At 50.2% G+C, this 17,395-nt stretch overlaps 1 protein-coding gene across 2 annotated transcripts in view; it reads right to left on the bottom strand.

Moving 5' to 3' along the window:
* The window catches only part of SPTBN4 (spectrin beta, non-erythrocytic 4), a 1,597,753-nt gene that overhangs the window by 2,838 nt on the left and 1,577,520 nt on the right, over positions 1-17,395 (bottom strand). The window lies entirely within an intron of this gene.

The following is a 17,395-nucleotide window of genomic DNA, read 5'->3' as shown; positions in this document are numbered from 1 at the left end:
ATTTATGAGCTCCTTGCACCATGGGAGCGGACATTTCTGTAAGCTCCGTTGGCGCAAACTTCAAAATCCTATTTATGAGGTTACACAAAGCACTTGCGTGGATTTGAATAGCCTCATAAATATGGAGTAAGGCAAGGCAGCGCAAATCACTGCATTGCTTTACTCTGCACTTGGGAGAAGGTCCCAGGAGTTGCGGTGAGTTTTCCCATGCAACACCCATGGATTCTGACACTTTCCCAGATTTACAAAACTATATAAACCTGGGGATGCGCCAAAACCTGGCACATCCCCAGGGGAAGCGCAATGATGGGAAATAACTTTATTGCCTTTCGTTTTTTCCGCTTTCCATGTGTGCTTCGTTCTACAGCACACAAAGTTAACCCTTCAGGGCACAAAAACAAGGAGAGGGAGAGTCACATGTTAGTATATAAAAGATACAAACGTTGGAAAACTGGAGTTACAGGTATATAACTAATTTCTTCGCCAACATTGGATCTTCTATATATTCCCATGTTTGAATCAGGATAGCAAGCTTACACATTATATTACATAACAAAAGGCGGTAAACAGCAGGCTCACCTTTACCGAAGCAGATTTCTCAAGCCTGCCTGTCCCACTGCTGTATCAGCCTCTACGTCCACGTCAAGACAGTTATACTTCATGAACGTGGGCCTGCTCTTCCATGTGCATACTAGCATAGCGTGTAACAGTTAATCTCATGCTCTTGGTAAAATGTGCCCTAACTCTCCCTTGATTTGGACGCTTGGCATGACAGAATGCAATGGAAGCTGAGTGCCAAGGAGATATTCCCTGCTTGGACAAGGTATGACCTCTAAGTCGCTGACCAAAACACACAAACAACTAGTCTGATGTGCATATGTCCTTTGCCTTGTCTATGTAAATCTTAGACATCCAAGTAAGTCCAAAGAATGCAATGATCTTTCCACTGACATGACAGATTTGGAAAGAAAGGCAGAATAATGACCGGTTAATGTCAGTAGGAACCTTAGATATGAATTTAGAGTTGGTTCTGAGGACTACCTTGTCCTTCATGAATTGGAGAAAAGGTTCTCTAATGGCGAACGCTTGAATCTATCCCACAATTCTTGCAGAGGTTTGAGCCAAGAGAAGCGTTCACTTTCATTAGGTGCATTTCAAATTTACCTTATGTATTGGCTCAGAAAGAGGTAACCAACTGACTTTGGACTGTATTAAGTTCCCATGGAACTGGAGGATGTCGAAGAGGTGGAAAAGCTCTGAAGAACTCTTCATGAACTGTTTTAGTTGTTGGGACAACAGAGAAAATGCTGACCGCTCAGTTGTTCTATAGCTTTAAATTGCAGTTAGATGGACTATGACTGGAAAATATTTAAGTCCGCTCTTGGATAGATTCAGCAGATACAGAAATCTTTGATGAGGTTTTAGTCTAAATAGATGATGACCTTTATAACTGCATCAAACACAGAAACGCTTGCAGGTTTTTGTAGTCGCTGGAGCTTGAGCCTGTGCTAAAATATCTCTAGTCTTACAGTAGATTTAAAAGGCCAAGCCCTAAGTGATCAGGTACCATGCTGTCCTTTTCAGTGACTTGGAATCATGATGGAGGATCTTTCCATGATGTCTGAAAAAGATCTTGGAATGCACCTTCAGAGGAATGGCTGGACGCATTGATTATTGAAGCAGATCACTGTGCCAATACTGGCATGCCCATGCAGTAGCAATGTTGATCATAGTGCAGTGATCTGTCTTTGCTTTCCTTAATACCATGGGGATCTGGAGAAAATGATGGAAAAGCGTAAGCAAAGGTTTTTGCCCAACTGATCGAAAGGGCAGTTGCCCATCGTCCCTGGATGCCAAAGTCTGCTTCCTAAGCACTGGAATTTGTTCTTGCTTGGAGTGGCAAACAGATTAATCATGGGGTGATTCCACTGATTGAATCTGTAATTCACCTAGCTTTGGTCTAATTCCAGCCTTGTAACAATCTGAAAGCTGCCGACTGAGTGCATCCACCTGATCGTTCTGGCAGCCTGGTAGGTGTTCCATTGTGGGAGTTTGTTTCTGAAAAAGAAAATAGGTTGCTTAGTGGCTGTCTGAAACAAGGAGGCTGCTCAGCAAACTTTCAGTGCTTCAGAGGAGCCGCCACAGGGCTGTCAGATATGACTAAATATGCTGTGCGGGAATCTGGTCAGCATGACAGAGGTAATAACCTCCGTCCCCTCACGGATGGTGAGATGCCCGCCATACTCTAAATGAGGTCTTCTCGTTTTTGGAGTGTACCAAATCTGTGGTGTATATTGCACAGTTTCCCTATGTTGTAATGCTGATCAGACTTCCTATGTATGCAATGTAAGGAAATATAATCCTAGTTATTGCATCGTAGTTAAATACACGTAAAATGGGGATCATTAATGTAAATCATCTAAGACCACAAGATGAACAAGTTTAATTAAGAATTTTGTCTCTCTGTCAGTTATGGTGACAGTTGGTGAAAGGTGGCTGTCAGGTATAAAGATCTCCTTGGCCCAGAATTTGATAAAAATATTCCCTAAAAACAACTCACAATACTTCAGTGCTGAAAATAGTTTAGGTTCAAATCCAGGTCAGATCAAGAAAAAAACTGATTTTAGACCAAAAAAGGTTATGGCAGATCTCTGCCAGGAGATGCCCTCACACATGATGTGTGGTATAATTCTGAGCTATGGTGGCCTCTATGGGCAGTAGGAGCGCTTAAGCTTCCACCCCACTGGCTGAAGTTTGGATTCTTTCAAATGGGGTGGATGTGCTACTAAATATACAATGTTATTTTAGGCCTATTGCCTTTTACACTGTATACTGCTATTTTAATGTACCAGGGATTCTCAGCATGATGACAGAAATGATTCAATCATGTCAATATATAAAAGATCCAATGTTAGAGAATCTTTTTTCTCCTCTGGTTCAACTGCATGCAGGATTCCTGCCTCATTTTTCATTTTGAGCATTTCATCGTCTGGGTGTTGGCCAAGCAAAGATGAACCCATAGGCAGATTGGCTACTTTCAGTTGTGCCTCCAGCTTGAATGATGTTCTGAGAGACATATAGTGGCAATATAATTTTTTTACATTTCAATTGCTTTATTTGGCAACTTGTATCGTAAAAGCATTGTTTGACATTTGTATAAAAGATAAAAACATGAATTCGTTAAAAACCATTAAGTGCAACAAGCTCGCCAAGGATATGATTACACAACATTTTGACAAGAGTTAAAAATCTGGAGGTAAGACAAATAACAGTAAGAACATCGTATCATAAAGGTATATGTGCAAATTACAACGAATTCGTAACTTGACGAGTACCCAAACAAAAAATGACGAGGAAAAGAGGATGTATAACACATTTCATTGCGGCCAATTTGTATAAAGTGCTGATATTCTAGGTTAATAATAGCATAACAGCCTAAGATACAATGTTGTAAAATAGGACATCACATAGCATTTGTTTGTTGTCTGATACATGGAGCGGGGCCTAGGGCAAGATCGCCCCTCGCAAGGCTTTATGCCTGAGTAGCCAAGCATGACACAAAAACTTGGCCACCCCGCAAGAAAAGAGGACACTAGGTTCAGATTTTAAGATGTGGAGGGCAACCTGATGGTCACGTGTGCCCAAGCCACTGCAAATGGGCCTCAGCCATTTAGTTGTGGTGTTCTTGTAGGCTGGACAGGCGAACATGACATGGGCAACACTCTCCAGCGAGGCTCCGCTGCAAGGGCAACTTTCAGTTCTATTATTAACGGAGTCCCACTTTGATGTTACGGCATTAACAGGGAGGGAGCCAAACCTGAACTGGATATACAGGGCCCTGTCCAGGTAAGGTTCTAGACCTCTAGTGTGCTTGGCCATAAGAAATTCATCTGTTAGTCTTCCCCCCATTAGGATTGCTAGACTCCTGACAGTTGACCCAATCCCAGTAGTAGTGCTTCAGATCCTCCTTACTCGGGGGGGGGGGGGGGGGGGAAGAATTGGGTGTCCCATGACTCTTTAAGGCCAAGTAGTGTCATGGTTTTCTTTACATATGATAACCACCTGACCCTGTGGCCCACATCTAAGTGCAATACCTCCGTTAGTGCTGCAGAGTAGTTGGCAAGTTCGGGGGTGAGCCCAGAAGAGCTGTGGGCGGAGATTGGCAATGTCCTTAAACGACCGTCTGCCCATGTCATACTTCAAGGATGTTAATGGGGTGTTGCGTGGAAGCGATACCAAATCACTGTGGCAATAAGAAATGGAGGCTACATCTGTCGAGTTTACTGCTGCACTGATAACTTGGTTGGATATCAGTGAACTCTCACTTAACTGTTCCAAATAATATTGTTCTAATTCATAAAAAAGTAAGATGTTTGGGAAAATCATAAACAAAAGGCTTCATACAGTCCATAATTTCTCTCTGTGAAAGATCCAATGCAACAGTGACACTTGCATTTTCAAGATGGAATGCAGCTGTACAACATACCTTTTTGCCCTCGAAGTCACATTTTTAACTTTCCTTTTCTAAAGACTCAGTGGTTTCCAGAGTTTATGCATGCCGCCTTTTAACTGAAGTAATAATGAAGGAGTGCAGAGTATGGTGAAGTTTTTGGAAACTCAGAATCATGTTGCTGAGCATTACATTTCTTTAATAACCTTAGTGGAGCTGATGTAATCACTGCAGGTGATTTTTCCTGAGCTACATCCAGAAGTCCAGGCACCAAAGGGAGTTGCAGTTTTTTTTTTTTTAACCGGGGGTCAGGAGGGGCTCCTGCCTGATGCCCTTCAGCTGGAGGCGAGGAGCTGTGGGGCTCATTCCGGGAAGCGGAGCTGTGTTGGAAGACAGGCGGTGAGTGCGGCGCTGATTGGACTCCCCGGCGGGGCGACTTGAGTGGCTGTGGGTGCTGGAGGTGGCGGGGGGCCCTCCCCATCGGGCCGGGTGTCGGCGGTCGGCTCCCCCTCCTTTCCCCCCCACCAACGCGGCTTGACCTGCCCTCGTGCTCCGTGGCCTGCAGAGGTGGGATGGTGGTTGTGACGCCGCGTCGGGGGTTCAGGCTGCAGGTCGTCAGTCGGGGGGCGGGCGGGGGAGGGGGGGGGGGTGATTGGCCATCCCTCATCTTCTTCCTTTAGCCCCCTCCGGAGTCCTGTGTGATGGGGGTGGCCCTGTCCACGGAGGCCCCTGGACCCTATCGTCTTGAGCTGTGCACGGGCGATGGAGGCGCTGGACTCTCCGGGAGGGGGTTTGTGGCGCGGACGGGCGCCCTGTGACCTTGGCTGGTGTGCGGAAGTCTGACCCCGGCTGCGGCGCGGGGTGAAGAGTGGTGCCCCTCCAGGCAGGATCCGGGGCTGAGGACGAGCAACAGCTCTTACGGGCTCCTCTGTTGCCGGATCGGGCAGTTGGCGAGGTGATACACCGTGGGACTTGTGGCGAGTGGTCTTCTGATCTAGCGAGGTGTCCTCCTGCCGTTCGCCTCCCGAGTCCTTGCGGAATCGCCGAGGCTGGTTCCGTTGCCCGTTGACTGGGCGAAGTGCCCCCGGTGCCTGCGGGGCCGCCGCCATGGGTAAAGACAGGGCTTCCAGGCCGACGCCTACGGCCACCCAGACTAAGATGGACAAATTCACGACCTCTGAGAGAGGGCCGAGCCCCGCCGGGGAGGTGGCTCAAACCCCTAGCATGGACCTTGCTGCCATCTTGCAGGCCATCACGGCATCCCGCTCCTCCCTGGAGGGTATGGTTTGAGAGGTGAAGGTGGACGTGGCCCTTCTTCGACAAGACCTGCGTAACGCCACCGCCCGCATCTCTGAAGGTGAATCTAGAATTTCGACAGCTGAAGACGATATCCGCCAGCTGCAGGACCAGGTGCGTGAACTGACCACCCACTCTAAAGAACTGCACCGCTGGGTTGAGGACGCTGAAAATCGTGCCCGTCGCTGTAACCTCCGCCTGGTGGGTTTCCCGGAGGGAGCAGAGGCGGGCCGTGCAGATGATTTCTTGGAGCGTTGGTTTAAATCCTGGATGCCGGCGGACAGCCTCTCGACCTGTTTCGTGGTGGAGAGGGCCCATCGCTCCCTGGCTCCTAGACCCCCGGGAGCGCCCCCCCGTCCCTTTATCCTGAAGATCCTGAATTTCAGAGACAGAGATGCGATCCTACGGGAGGCCAGGCGCTCTACGACTCTCCAATACCAAAATCACACTATAATGGTATTCCCGGACTACACCCGAGAGGTCCAGGAGCTCCGGCGCTCCTACATGAAGGTAAAGCAGAAGATGCGATCCATGGGCCTCCAATATCAGCTGCAGTTCCCAGCCCGCCTCCGAGTCATTTTTCAGCAAAAGACCTTCTTCTTTGACACACCATGGGCAGCCTGGACTTGGCTCGCAGAGGAATGTCCCCTGCAGCACGCTGGTCGGGGATTACCGGTGGAGGGGCGGGAGAGGCGAGAGGCACCCCGACCTTCCAGATCCCGATGACGACGGCGCATGGGGTGGGGGGGGGAAGAGGTGATTGTCACGCACTCCGGGGGGCGGCCGCGCCGAGCATCCGGGGCCTCCTCTGCCTCTTCGGTGGCGCCCACCAGTCCTGCTGCCGCCGGGCGGCGGGCTGTGTCCCCCCAGCGGGCGGACTCTGCGACCCAGCATGCTCCTCAAGTGGACACTTCGGACCTTTCCCGCAGCCCTACCATTTGACTTCCATCTACTGCTTGTAATATTTTTGTCGGTGAGGGGAGACTGGGATGTGCTTCCTGGTTGTTGGACTTAGCAAAATCCAAATGGTCGCACACTGCTGACCTACCTGCGTGTTACCCCAAAGAACTGTGGTCCCTGTAGTCAGCGTCGGCGGATACACCTATGCTCGTGTCATGAGTGCAAGTGTGAATAGCGTTAGGACACGTGTTTCGAGGTTGTTGCCTCTCGTCAGCAGGGAGTAGGAAAGAGTGCAGGGTTGCTGTGTAGGCTGCTAAAATCATTATCAGGTATGTACCTCTCGTAGCAATGCAGGTGCGTAACCTGAGCCCGTCGACTCCCCGGCTCAAAGAGCCACTAAATAACTAAATACAAATGGTCGCACACTGCTGACCTACCTGCGTGTTACCCCAAAGAACTGTGGTCCCTGTAGTCAGCGTCGGCGGATACACCTATGCTCGTGTCATGAGTGCAAGTGTGAATAGCGTTAGCCATCCCTGGACACGTGTTTCGAGGTTGTTGCCTCTCGTCAGCAGGGAGTAGGAAAGAGTGCAGGGTTGCTGTGTAGGCTGCTAAAATCATTATCAGGTATGTACCTCTCGTAGCAATGCAGGTGCGTAACCTGAGCCCGTCGACTCCCCGGCTCAAAGAGCCACTAAATAACTAAATCCAAATGGTCGCACACTGCTGACCTACCTGCGTGTTACCCCAAAGAACTGTGGTCCCTGTAGTCAGCGTCGGCGCATACACCTATGCTCGTGTCATGAGTGCAAGTGTGAATAGCGTTAGCCATCCCTGGACACGTGTTTCGAGGTTGTTGCCTCTCGTCAGCAGGGAGTAGGAAAGAGTGCAGGGTTGCTGTGTAGGCTGCTAAAATCATTATCAGGTATGTACCTCTCGTAGCAATGCAGGTGCGTAACCTGAGACCGTCGACTCCCCGGCTCAAAGAGCCACTAAATAACTAAATCCAAATGGTCGCACACTGCTGACCTACCTGCGTGTTACCCCAAAGAACTGTGGTACCTGTAGTCAGCGTCGGCGGATACACCTATGCTCGTGTCATGAGTGCAAGTGTGAATAGCGTTAGCCATCCCTGGACACGTGTTTCGAGGTTGTTGCCTCTCGTCAGCAGGGAGTAGGAAAGAGTAACAACCTCGAAACACGTGTCTAGGGATGGCTAATGCTATTCACACTTGCACTCACGACACGAGCATAGGTGTATCCGCCGACGCTGACTAAGGGACCACAGTTCTTTGGGGTAACACGCAGGTAGGTCAGCAGTGTGCGACCATTTGGATTTAGTTATTTAGTGGCTCTTTGAGCCGGGGAGTCGACGGGCTCAGGTTACGCACCTGCGTTGCTACGAGAGGTACATACCTGATAATGATATTAGCAGCCTACACAGCAACTCTGCACTCTTTCCTACTCCCTGCTGACGAGAGGCAACAACCTCGAAACACGTGTCTAGGGATGGCTAACGCTATTCACACTTGCACTCACGACACGAGCATAGGTGTATCCGCCGACGCTGACTAAGGGACCACAGTTCTTTGGGGTAACACGCAGGTAGGTCAGCAGTGTGCGACCATTTGGATTTAGTTATTTAGTGGCTCTTTGAGCCGGGGAGTCGACGGGCTCAGGTTACGCACCTGCGTTGCTACGAGAGGTACATACCTGATAATGATTTTAGCAGCCTACACAGCAACCCTGCACTCTTTCCTACTCCCTGCTGACGAGAGGCAACAACCTCGAAACACGTGTCTAGGGATGGCTAACGCTATTCACACTTGCACTCACGACACGAGCATAGGTGTATCCGCCGACGCTGACTAAGGGACCACAGTTCTTTGGGTAACACGCAGGTAGGTCAGCAGTGTGCGACCATTTGGATTTAGTTATTTAGTGGCTCTTTGAGCCGGGGAGTCGACGGGCTCAGGTTACGCACCTGCGTTGCTACGAGAGGTACATACCTGATAATGATTTTAGCAGCCTACACAGCAACCCTGCACTCTTTCCTACTCCCTGCTGACGAGAGGCAACAACCTCGAAACACGTGTCTAGGGATGGCTAACGCTATTCACACTTGCACTCACGACACGAGCATAGGTGTATCCGCCGACGCTGACTAAGGGACCACAGTTCTTTGGGGTAACACGCAGGTAGGTCAGCAGTGTGCGACCATTTGGATTTAGTTATTTAGTGGCTCTTTGAGCCGGGGAGTCGACGGGCTCAGGTTACGCACCTGCGTTGCTACGAGAGGTACATACCTGATAATGATTTTAGCAGCCTACACAGCAACCCTGCACTCTTTCCTACTCCCTGCTGACGAGAGGCAACAACCTCGAAACACGTGTCTAGGGATGGCTAACGCTATTCACACTTGCACTCACGACACGAGCATAGGTGTATCCGCCGACGCTGACTAAGGGACCACAGTTCTTTGGGGTAACACGCAGGTAGGTCAGCAGTGTGCGACCATTTGGATTTAGTTATTTAGTGGCTCTTTGAGCCAGGGAGTCGACGGGCTCAGGTTACGCACCTGCGTTGCTACGAGAGGTACATACCTGATAATGATTTTAGCAGCCTACACAGCAACCCTGCACTCTTTCCTTTCCTACTCCCTGCTGACGAGAGGCAACAACCTCGAAACACGTGTCTAGGGATTGCTAACGCTATTCACACTTGCACTCACGACACAAGCATAGGTGTATCCGCCGACGCTGACTAAGGGACCACAGTTCTTTGGGGTAACACGCAGGTAGGTCAGCAGTGTGCGACCATTTGGATTTAGTTATTTAGTGGCTCTTTGAGCCGGGGAGTCGACGGGCTCAGGTTACGCACCTGCGTTGCTACGAGAGGTACATACCTGATAATGATTTTAGCAGCCTACACAGCAACCCTGCACTCTTTCCTACTCCCTGCTGACGAGAGGCAACAACCTCGAAACACATGTCTAGGGATGGCTAACGCTATTCACACTTGCACTCACGACACGAGCATAGGTGTATCCGCCGACGCTGACTAAGGGACCACAGTTCTTTGGGGTAACACGCAGGTAGGTCAGCAGTGTGCGACCATTTGGATTTAGTTATTTAGTGGCTCTTTGAGCCGGGGAGTCGACGGGCTCAGGTTACGCACCAGCGTTGCTACGAGAGGTACATACCTGATAATGATTTTAGCAGCCTACACAGCAACCCTGCACTCTTTCCTACTCCCTGCTGACGAGAGGCAACAACCTCGAAACACGTGTCCAGGGATGGCTAACGCTATTCACACTTGCACTCACGACACGAGCATAGGTGTATCCGCCGACGCTGACTAAGGGACCACAGTTCTTTGGGGTAACACGCAGGTAGGTCAGCAGTGTGCGACCATTTCGATTTTGTTGGACTTAGCAGTTGGGCCTCGGTGCTCCTACACACTTGTTGCTCTCGGCTAGGGCGGGTGAATTGGGTTTGCTCTGATTTCTTAAGGGGTCCACTGGCACCCAGGCCCGAGTGTTTTAGCTTGGTTTTGGTTACACACTGTTAGGGCGACAGATGCTTCCGTTTTCGAAGTATAGGGTGGGGGGTGCGGGGTTGGGGTTGGTTTGGGGTTGTTTCTTCCTCCTAGGGAGGTTTTTGGTGTTAGAGGGTGCAATCCTCGCTGTTGTGGTTCTACGGCATCATGTAATGTTTGACCTGATCTCCTGTCCGATCTCTTCATGTCCCTCCCTCCAGGGAGCTCTCCTGCCCACGCGCTCATTGGCCCCAGTATGGGCGCGGTGCCCGCTGGGTGATGGCTCCATGCGCGCTTCCCGACTCACCCACTGCTCCCATTCGCGGCCACCTTGTCTATCTCCTGTCATGCATGCCCCTGCTTGCTCCCATGGCGGACACACCCATGCCGAAGGCTGCCGTGCGAGTCTTGTCCTGGAATGTTAATGGCCTGCTGGATCGTTTCAAGCGTATGGCGGTCCTCAAATATGCGCAGCGTGCGGAGATTGACGTGCTCCTTCTTCAAGAGACCCACCTTATGGGTAATAAATGTCCCTTTCTCGCCCGCTACGGATACGATAGGGTCTGGCACTCAGGCTTCGCTAGGGGCTCCCGGGGGGTGGCTATCCTGCTTAAACGCTCCTTTCCCTTTGTACTGACTCAGGTGCATCTAGACCCCCAGGGTATGGCCGTTACGGTATGTGGCACCCTGGAAGGGCGGCCGCTTACACTGCTGTCCCTCTACGCAGCGCCATCCCTGTTGCAGACCGCTCTCTCTTACGCCGCGGATCTCCTCCCCAAACTCCCAACGGGGTCTCTTGTCCTCGGTGGAGACTTCAACGCTGTCTACACACCCCATCTGGACTTGACGGGCCCGGTCTCCTTTACCAGAACCGCTCGCGTGAAACAGTTATCGTGTTGGGCTGAAGCCCAGGGCTTGTGTGACGTTTGGAGGGTTTGGCACCCTCGCGATCACCAATATACCCACGCTTCGGCGGCGCACCATTCCCACGCCCGGATTGACCTAATTTTTGTCCCCTCTACCGAATGTGCAGGGGTTTGTGATGTCCGTATTCTTCCGAGAGGCCTCTCTGATCACTCGCCGGTGCTTCTTGCTCTTGGTCCACCTCCTTTTTCTGCCCGTCCGACGTGGCGTTTGAATGCCTGGTTCCTTCAGGACAAAGCCTTTCGGAAGGTGGTGGAGAATGGGATTACGGAGTACTACCTTCACAATGTGAGCTCCGTCTCTTCCTCGGCCGTCCTCTGGGAGGCCGGCAAGGCGACTATTAGAGGGGTTGCAAAGGGGCATCTGCAGCAGCAGCTTCGACGCCAACTCCAGCAACTTACAGCTTGTGAAGCGCAGGCCCTGGAGCTCGAGCCCGACCAGGACGCGTTGGGAGACACCACACGGGCTGGCCTTTCTCCGAGAGGAAATACGCATGTACTCTCTGGAGGCGGCGAAGACTCTTTGGCGTTCCTCGGTGGCCCGGATTTACGGGTGGGGGGGATAAGAACGGAACGCTTCTTCACCGACTGGCCACATACCCTCGTGCAGGCCGGGTGATTCCGGCCATCACAGACGCCGCGGGTGGGACCCACACGGTTTCGGTGGCAATAGCTCAAACCTTTGCGAACTACTACTCCCAACTATACCGGGCGCGGGCACAGGGGATCTCCCTTGCGGAATTGATGAGGGGGAGTGGGGCAGCCCTTGAGCGGTTGGGACAGGAGGCTAGCGAGACCTTGGACCTGGCCATTACCCTGCAGGAGGTTGAGACGGCAATCACCCATTTGGCGCCTGGGAAGACCCCGGGACCGGACGGTTTTCCACAGGAGTATTACGCCCATTTCCGTGACACCCTGGCCCCGCGGCTTCTGGATCTCTTTGCAGAGGCGGTGGAGAAGGGTTCATTCCCGCGAGAAACAGATACCGCCACTATAGTCGTCCTTCCGAAGACTCAACCCCCATCACAGTCCTGCTCCGACTATCGGCCGATATCTCTCATTAACACCGAGCTTAAAATATACGCTACCATCCTTGCGCAACGGCTGCGCCCGCTTCTTGTCTCGCTGGTCCACCCGGACCAATGCGGGTTTATGCCGAACCGAGGAACCAGACACTGCCTGCGGCGCTTACATCTTGCTCTGGCCCACTGAGAGCGCCTTTCTCCTTATCTGGCCCTTCTACTGTTGACTTCGAGAAGGCCTTTGATTCGGTGGGGTGGGTGTACCTTGGAGACACCTTGGAGCGAATGGGGTTCGGCCCCCAGTTTCGCGCCATGGTTCGGGTTCTGTACGCGGACCCACGGGCTCGAGTGCTGGTTAATGGGACTTTGTCCCGCGCGTTTTCCATTGGACGGGGGACACGGCAGGGCTGCCCGCTCTCGCCCCTCCTCTTTGCCCTGGCGATGGAGCCCCTGGCTTTGCTCATCCGGGCAGATCCTGCTCTCCGTGGCTGGGACAGGCCGGGTATGGTCCCTGATAAAATTGCGTTATATGCGGACGATGTTCTTCTTTATCTTTCGGATCCGGCTGTCTCGGGTTCTCGGATACGCCGGACTCTTCATCGGTTCGGACAGGTATCTGGTCTCCGTCTGAACTCCGGGAAGTCTGTCTTGGTTCCGTTACACCCTTCTCGGGAGTGTTTTGATTGGCAGTCTGACATTCCCCTCCAACGACTGTCCTTTAAATACCTGGGGATTTGGATTACCCTTCTCCCGGAACTATGCTGGGCTCTCAACGTGGCCCCCGTGGTTAATGAGGCCAGATCAGACATGATAAAATGGCAGTAACTCCAGTTGAACCCGTTGGTAAGGATTGCTCTTTATAAGATGATGATCCTCCCTCGGTTTCTATACATGCTCCAAAACACGCCCTGCTCCTTCCCCCGCTCTTGGTTTCGGGACCTGGACAAGACCGCGACTAAATGTCTTTGGGGTGGAGGTAGGCCCCGGCTGGCTTTAGACCACTGTCGAGTTCCTTCCTATGACGGCGGCCTGAGCATGACTAATCTTTACCTGTACTATCTCGCTACGCGGCTGGTGGTGGTCCATGACTGGTTTTCAGGTGGGTGGGATGATCCGGCCTATCGACTGGAGGTGCAGATCACCGGATTCTCTTCTATTCAGAATATGCTCTATGGAGCGACGGTCCCTCGATCGCTTCCGGAGGTCGTACGGGCCCCCTTTCTGGCGTGGCGAGCGGCCCTACGGCACACCCGCTGGTCGAAGGTACTAACCCGGGTTACACCGCTCTGGCATGGCACTTGGATGCGGGAGGTATAGGGACTCGGCGGCTTTCGCAACTGGGACCTCTTGGGGATCTCCTGCCTGGGTGACGTCTGGCGGGGAAGCCACATGTGTTCCTTTCAAGAGCTCCGGAGTTGGTTTTCTATACATTCCTCGCAATTCTATAGGTATCTCCAGCTGCGCCATGTGCTCCAATCTCACGTCCCCCTGGACTCCAAACTCCCCGACCATAGCCCGCCTGAAGCTCAGATGATGCTGGGATGTCTTGGGAGGGGGGGGGGGGGGGGCATATCCCGTATTTATCGATCCCTGGTTAATAAGACCCCGATGGATTGGAGTTGGCTGAAGCAGCGGTGGGAGGCCTGGGTGGGTCCTCTGGACGACAATGATTGGAGGGACGCCCTTATGGCGCCCATCACGATCACCGCATCGGCTCGATTGCGGCTTATCCAGCTTTATTATCTTCACACTGCATACCTGACCCCGGAACGTCTGTTTCGAGCGGGCCTGTGCCAAGGGGCCTCATGCGCTCGGTGCGGGGTGGAACCGGCAGATTTATTTCATATGGTCTGGTCTTGCCCTCGCCTGTAGAGCTTCTGGGGGGAGATTGAAACTGAATTAACTGAAGTTCTGGGGTGGGAGGTCCCCCATGACCCTCGGTTAGCGCTGTTGGGAATAACGGCCAAACTGCACTGGTTACCAGTGAGATATCACCTTCAGTTTAAGGCTCTAGTCCTCGCCTTCAGAGCTCTCAATGGCCGAGGCCCAGCATACCTAATGCATAGACTCAGGCTGACTCATGCAACGCGGGATCTGAGATCCAACCATCTTCGCCTTATGTTCTGCCCACCATTCCGTCTGGCACGTACGGGTGGCAGGGCTTTTGCCGTGGCCACCTCCAGATTGTGGAATCTTCTACCGGTGGAACTCAGATTTTTGACATCAGAGCCTCTGTTTCGAAGGAAACCGAAGACCTGGCTCTTCTCTCGCACCTAGCATCATCGATCCTCTTCAGTTCACCCTCCCGGACCTTTTTATTCTCTTGTTGTCAGCGCCGGGACACCCCCGTTGGGGGTAGCTGAGCGCTTTACAAATTTCTAAATAATAATAATAATAACGGATGGGCTGGATGGCTCCCGTAATGAGCAATATTTCCTAACCACGGCCCTGGTGGTGGCCAAGAGAGATATCGCGGCCGCCTGGAAGCAGATTGACCCACCCAGAGGAGACAAATGGAGGAGAGGGGTGGACTGGTGCGCTGCACAGGAACGGACACTGTACGCTGCACGGGGTGGCCCCAGAAAGTTTAGTAAAATATGGGGGAAATGGCTTGGGGGCTTTGTTTAGGGGAGGGTATGCATAGGGCGGGAACGGAAGGGGGGGGGGTGGTAGAGGATACTCATGCGGCTGATTTTTAATGATTATGTGACAGGTCTGGTTGATGCCAAGTTGCACAAATTGCTGTATGTCCTTTTTGATCTTGATGCATATATGAAAATAAAAATTTGTTTTAAAAAAAAAAAAACACAGGAACGCTCAATTTTGTTTTACCTCTTGCCAAAACCTCATAAAGGGTATTAATATCATCCACAGAGGATGCATAGGGAGGTGATGCTGCAGGGGTTGTTGGAGTATATGACAAATGCGTATCATTAGAGTCTGAGAAAAAAGATTTTGATCTTGATGGAAATATATCAGCTTACCACTTTTTCGAAGGACGTCTGGGTGGAAGAAGACATGGAGGAGACATTGATGTCATCTTGGAAACCATTCTCAAAGGAGATAACTGTAGAGTAAAGAGATGTTCCTGGATTGGATCTTCAAAGGGAATCTTAGGTCTAATTTGGCTGGCATGGCAATTGATGAGGGGTGGTGTTAAAGAAGGCCTCATTGATTGAGGAGGCTTGGTTGTTAATTGCACCTCAGCACTTGAGTTCTTCATCAAGGGCGAAGTCAGAGATTGTCACAAGACTGCCATTTGAGTTCCTTGTGAAGAATGAGTAGGGGATATTAAAAAAGATACAATAGAATGGGACTGCAGTGCATAATGCATTATTTCTGCACATGAATAAGAATAACCCACTGTAATGTTTGCTGAGTCCCCTAAATGCAGGTTCCTCGATGTTTATGAAGATGGTTTCAACACCAAGCAGTGAGGCTTTGTTGGGGTTGAAGGTTTTGTCGATGTTTAATGGTGATGTCTTGACAGCTTCAGTGGCACCAATACGCCACTGAGATTCTGATGGTGAAAGGGATCGACGATGAGGCTTCACCATCGATCTTCCAATCTCCAACGCTATTGTCTTCAATGTTATCGATCCAGCATGCTGTGGATACCAATTACTCTAGTCTCTATGCTTGTATCAGGAAGGTGTAGAACCCACCCTAGAGGACGAACTTAAGATTGACTTTGAATGATGTCCAGAGTGAGTACATATACAGTGAACATTTTTGCCTCGCCTATTCTCTGAGGATCTCTCTTGGGTAGTCTTTACCAGGAAATGCCTTTTTTTAGCAAGAAACACTTTGGAAGTTGTGTTATTCACCCCTTTTCCCTTCTTGCTCACCTCTTCAGTCTTCATATTCTAATGTATCCCTAGACAGTTGATGGCCTCTTCTCTAGGGGTACTTTTTAACATTTTCTGGCCGATTCTGCAGTCTTTAACAATATGAGATGGAGGAAGGCATACCACACAGACATTGTGAGGGTCTGAGACTGCTTTCTTTTGTTTGCTGGAGGGACTATTCTCAAAAAGAGAAGGCATTTTAGAAGTAACAATTTTTAAAGGTGATAAAGAATTATTCCACACAACAGAAGGGTTTTAAAAATGTTGACTGAATATCAAATACTGTCTAAAAAGACGAATTTATGGATAAGAAGTAGGAAAAACTGGCATATAAAGCCTCTCACGTGCTCTCATATCTTTCTCACGGGAGCTATAAGAAAGAACTACCTTGGCAAGCCAATCTGCCAGTTACTGCATTATGGGTAGAGGAATCTCCTGGTAGTCTTAAAGAGACAGGGTCCTTTTCACTCTGTTTGCAACAGAAGTCTATTGGGCTTATTGTTTTTCTCTCTTACTTTTTTTTTTTTTTTTTAGAGTTTTTTATAGCGCAAACTAGAATCGAAGATATCGGGTATCAGAGCCCTTTACATATGATGGAGCAAGGACTTGTATAAAACAGACTTGCTTGGAAGTAATCCTCTCAAGTAACTTATAATCCCGTAATAATTGTGTTCGGAAATACTAATAACGCACCAGAAAATCCGCACACAGAATCTAGGGGAAGCTTGCCTATGTGTATTGCTAACAAGTAACCCGTGTGTCTCTAAAATGGCCGCTAAACACGGGATTCTGCATTGCGCATGCGTCTACTGCATCTACGCAGTATGACGTACTATCGCTTGGTGGGAAATCTTTGCAGCTGCCCTTAAAATGGCCGCTTGGAACTTACATGATAATGCGCATGCCTTGCTGAAACTAAACCATGTAAGTTTACTAAAATGCTAATGCGAAAGATTTATATAAGTAAATAGGAATAGAGTAGAGATAAGTGGTATACAGTGAAATCATTTATTTTTGATTTTAATACACTTTCTTTGACCTCTCTATTAGTTCGTATTTGGGCCTCCGTGCGGGACTGAAGCTTGCGTATCATGTGACCATTTCACATGCGCAGTTGAAACGACCCAGGAGCCGTGGTGCTAAGCCTTGAACGTCATCCAAAAGAAGAAGAGTAACATGACCTGAAAACAAGCATGATGTCCTGAGAACGGAAAGAAATTTAATAAAACTGTATACATTGTATTGATTAACTTGTGAATACGGGTGGGAAATAAAGCATGGGAAAGTAAATTAAGGGGAGGGAACATAAAACTATGAGCTTAAAGAAAAGTATTAAACTTACCGTTGTGTGATGATCATCTCCCCTTTCCTTGTCCAATCAGAGTTAGGAGTTTCGTAAATTCGAAACATTCAGGGGTG

The sequence above is a fragment of the Triturus cristatus genome, chromosome 9 (assembly GCF_964204655.1).
Source record: "Triturus cristatus chromosome 9, aTriCri1.1, whole genome shotgun sequence".
NCBI classification, from domain to species: domain Eukaryota; kingdom Metazoa; phylum Chordata; class Amphibia; order Caudata; family Salamandridae; genus Triturus; species Triturus cristatus.
This window is presented reverse-complemented; position numbering and strand designations above follow the sequence as displayed.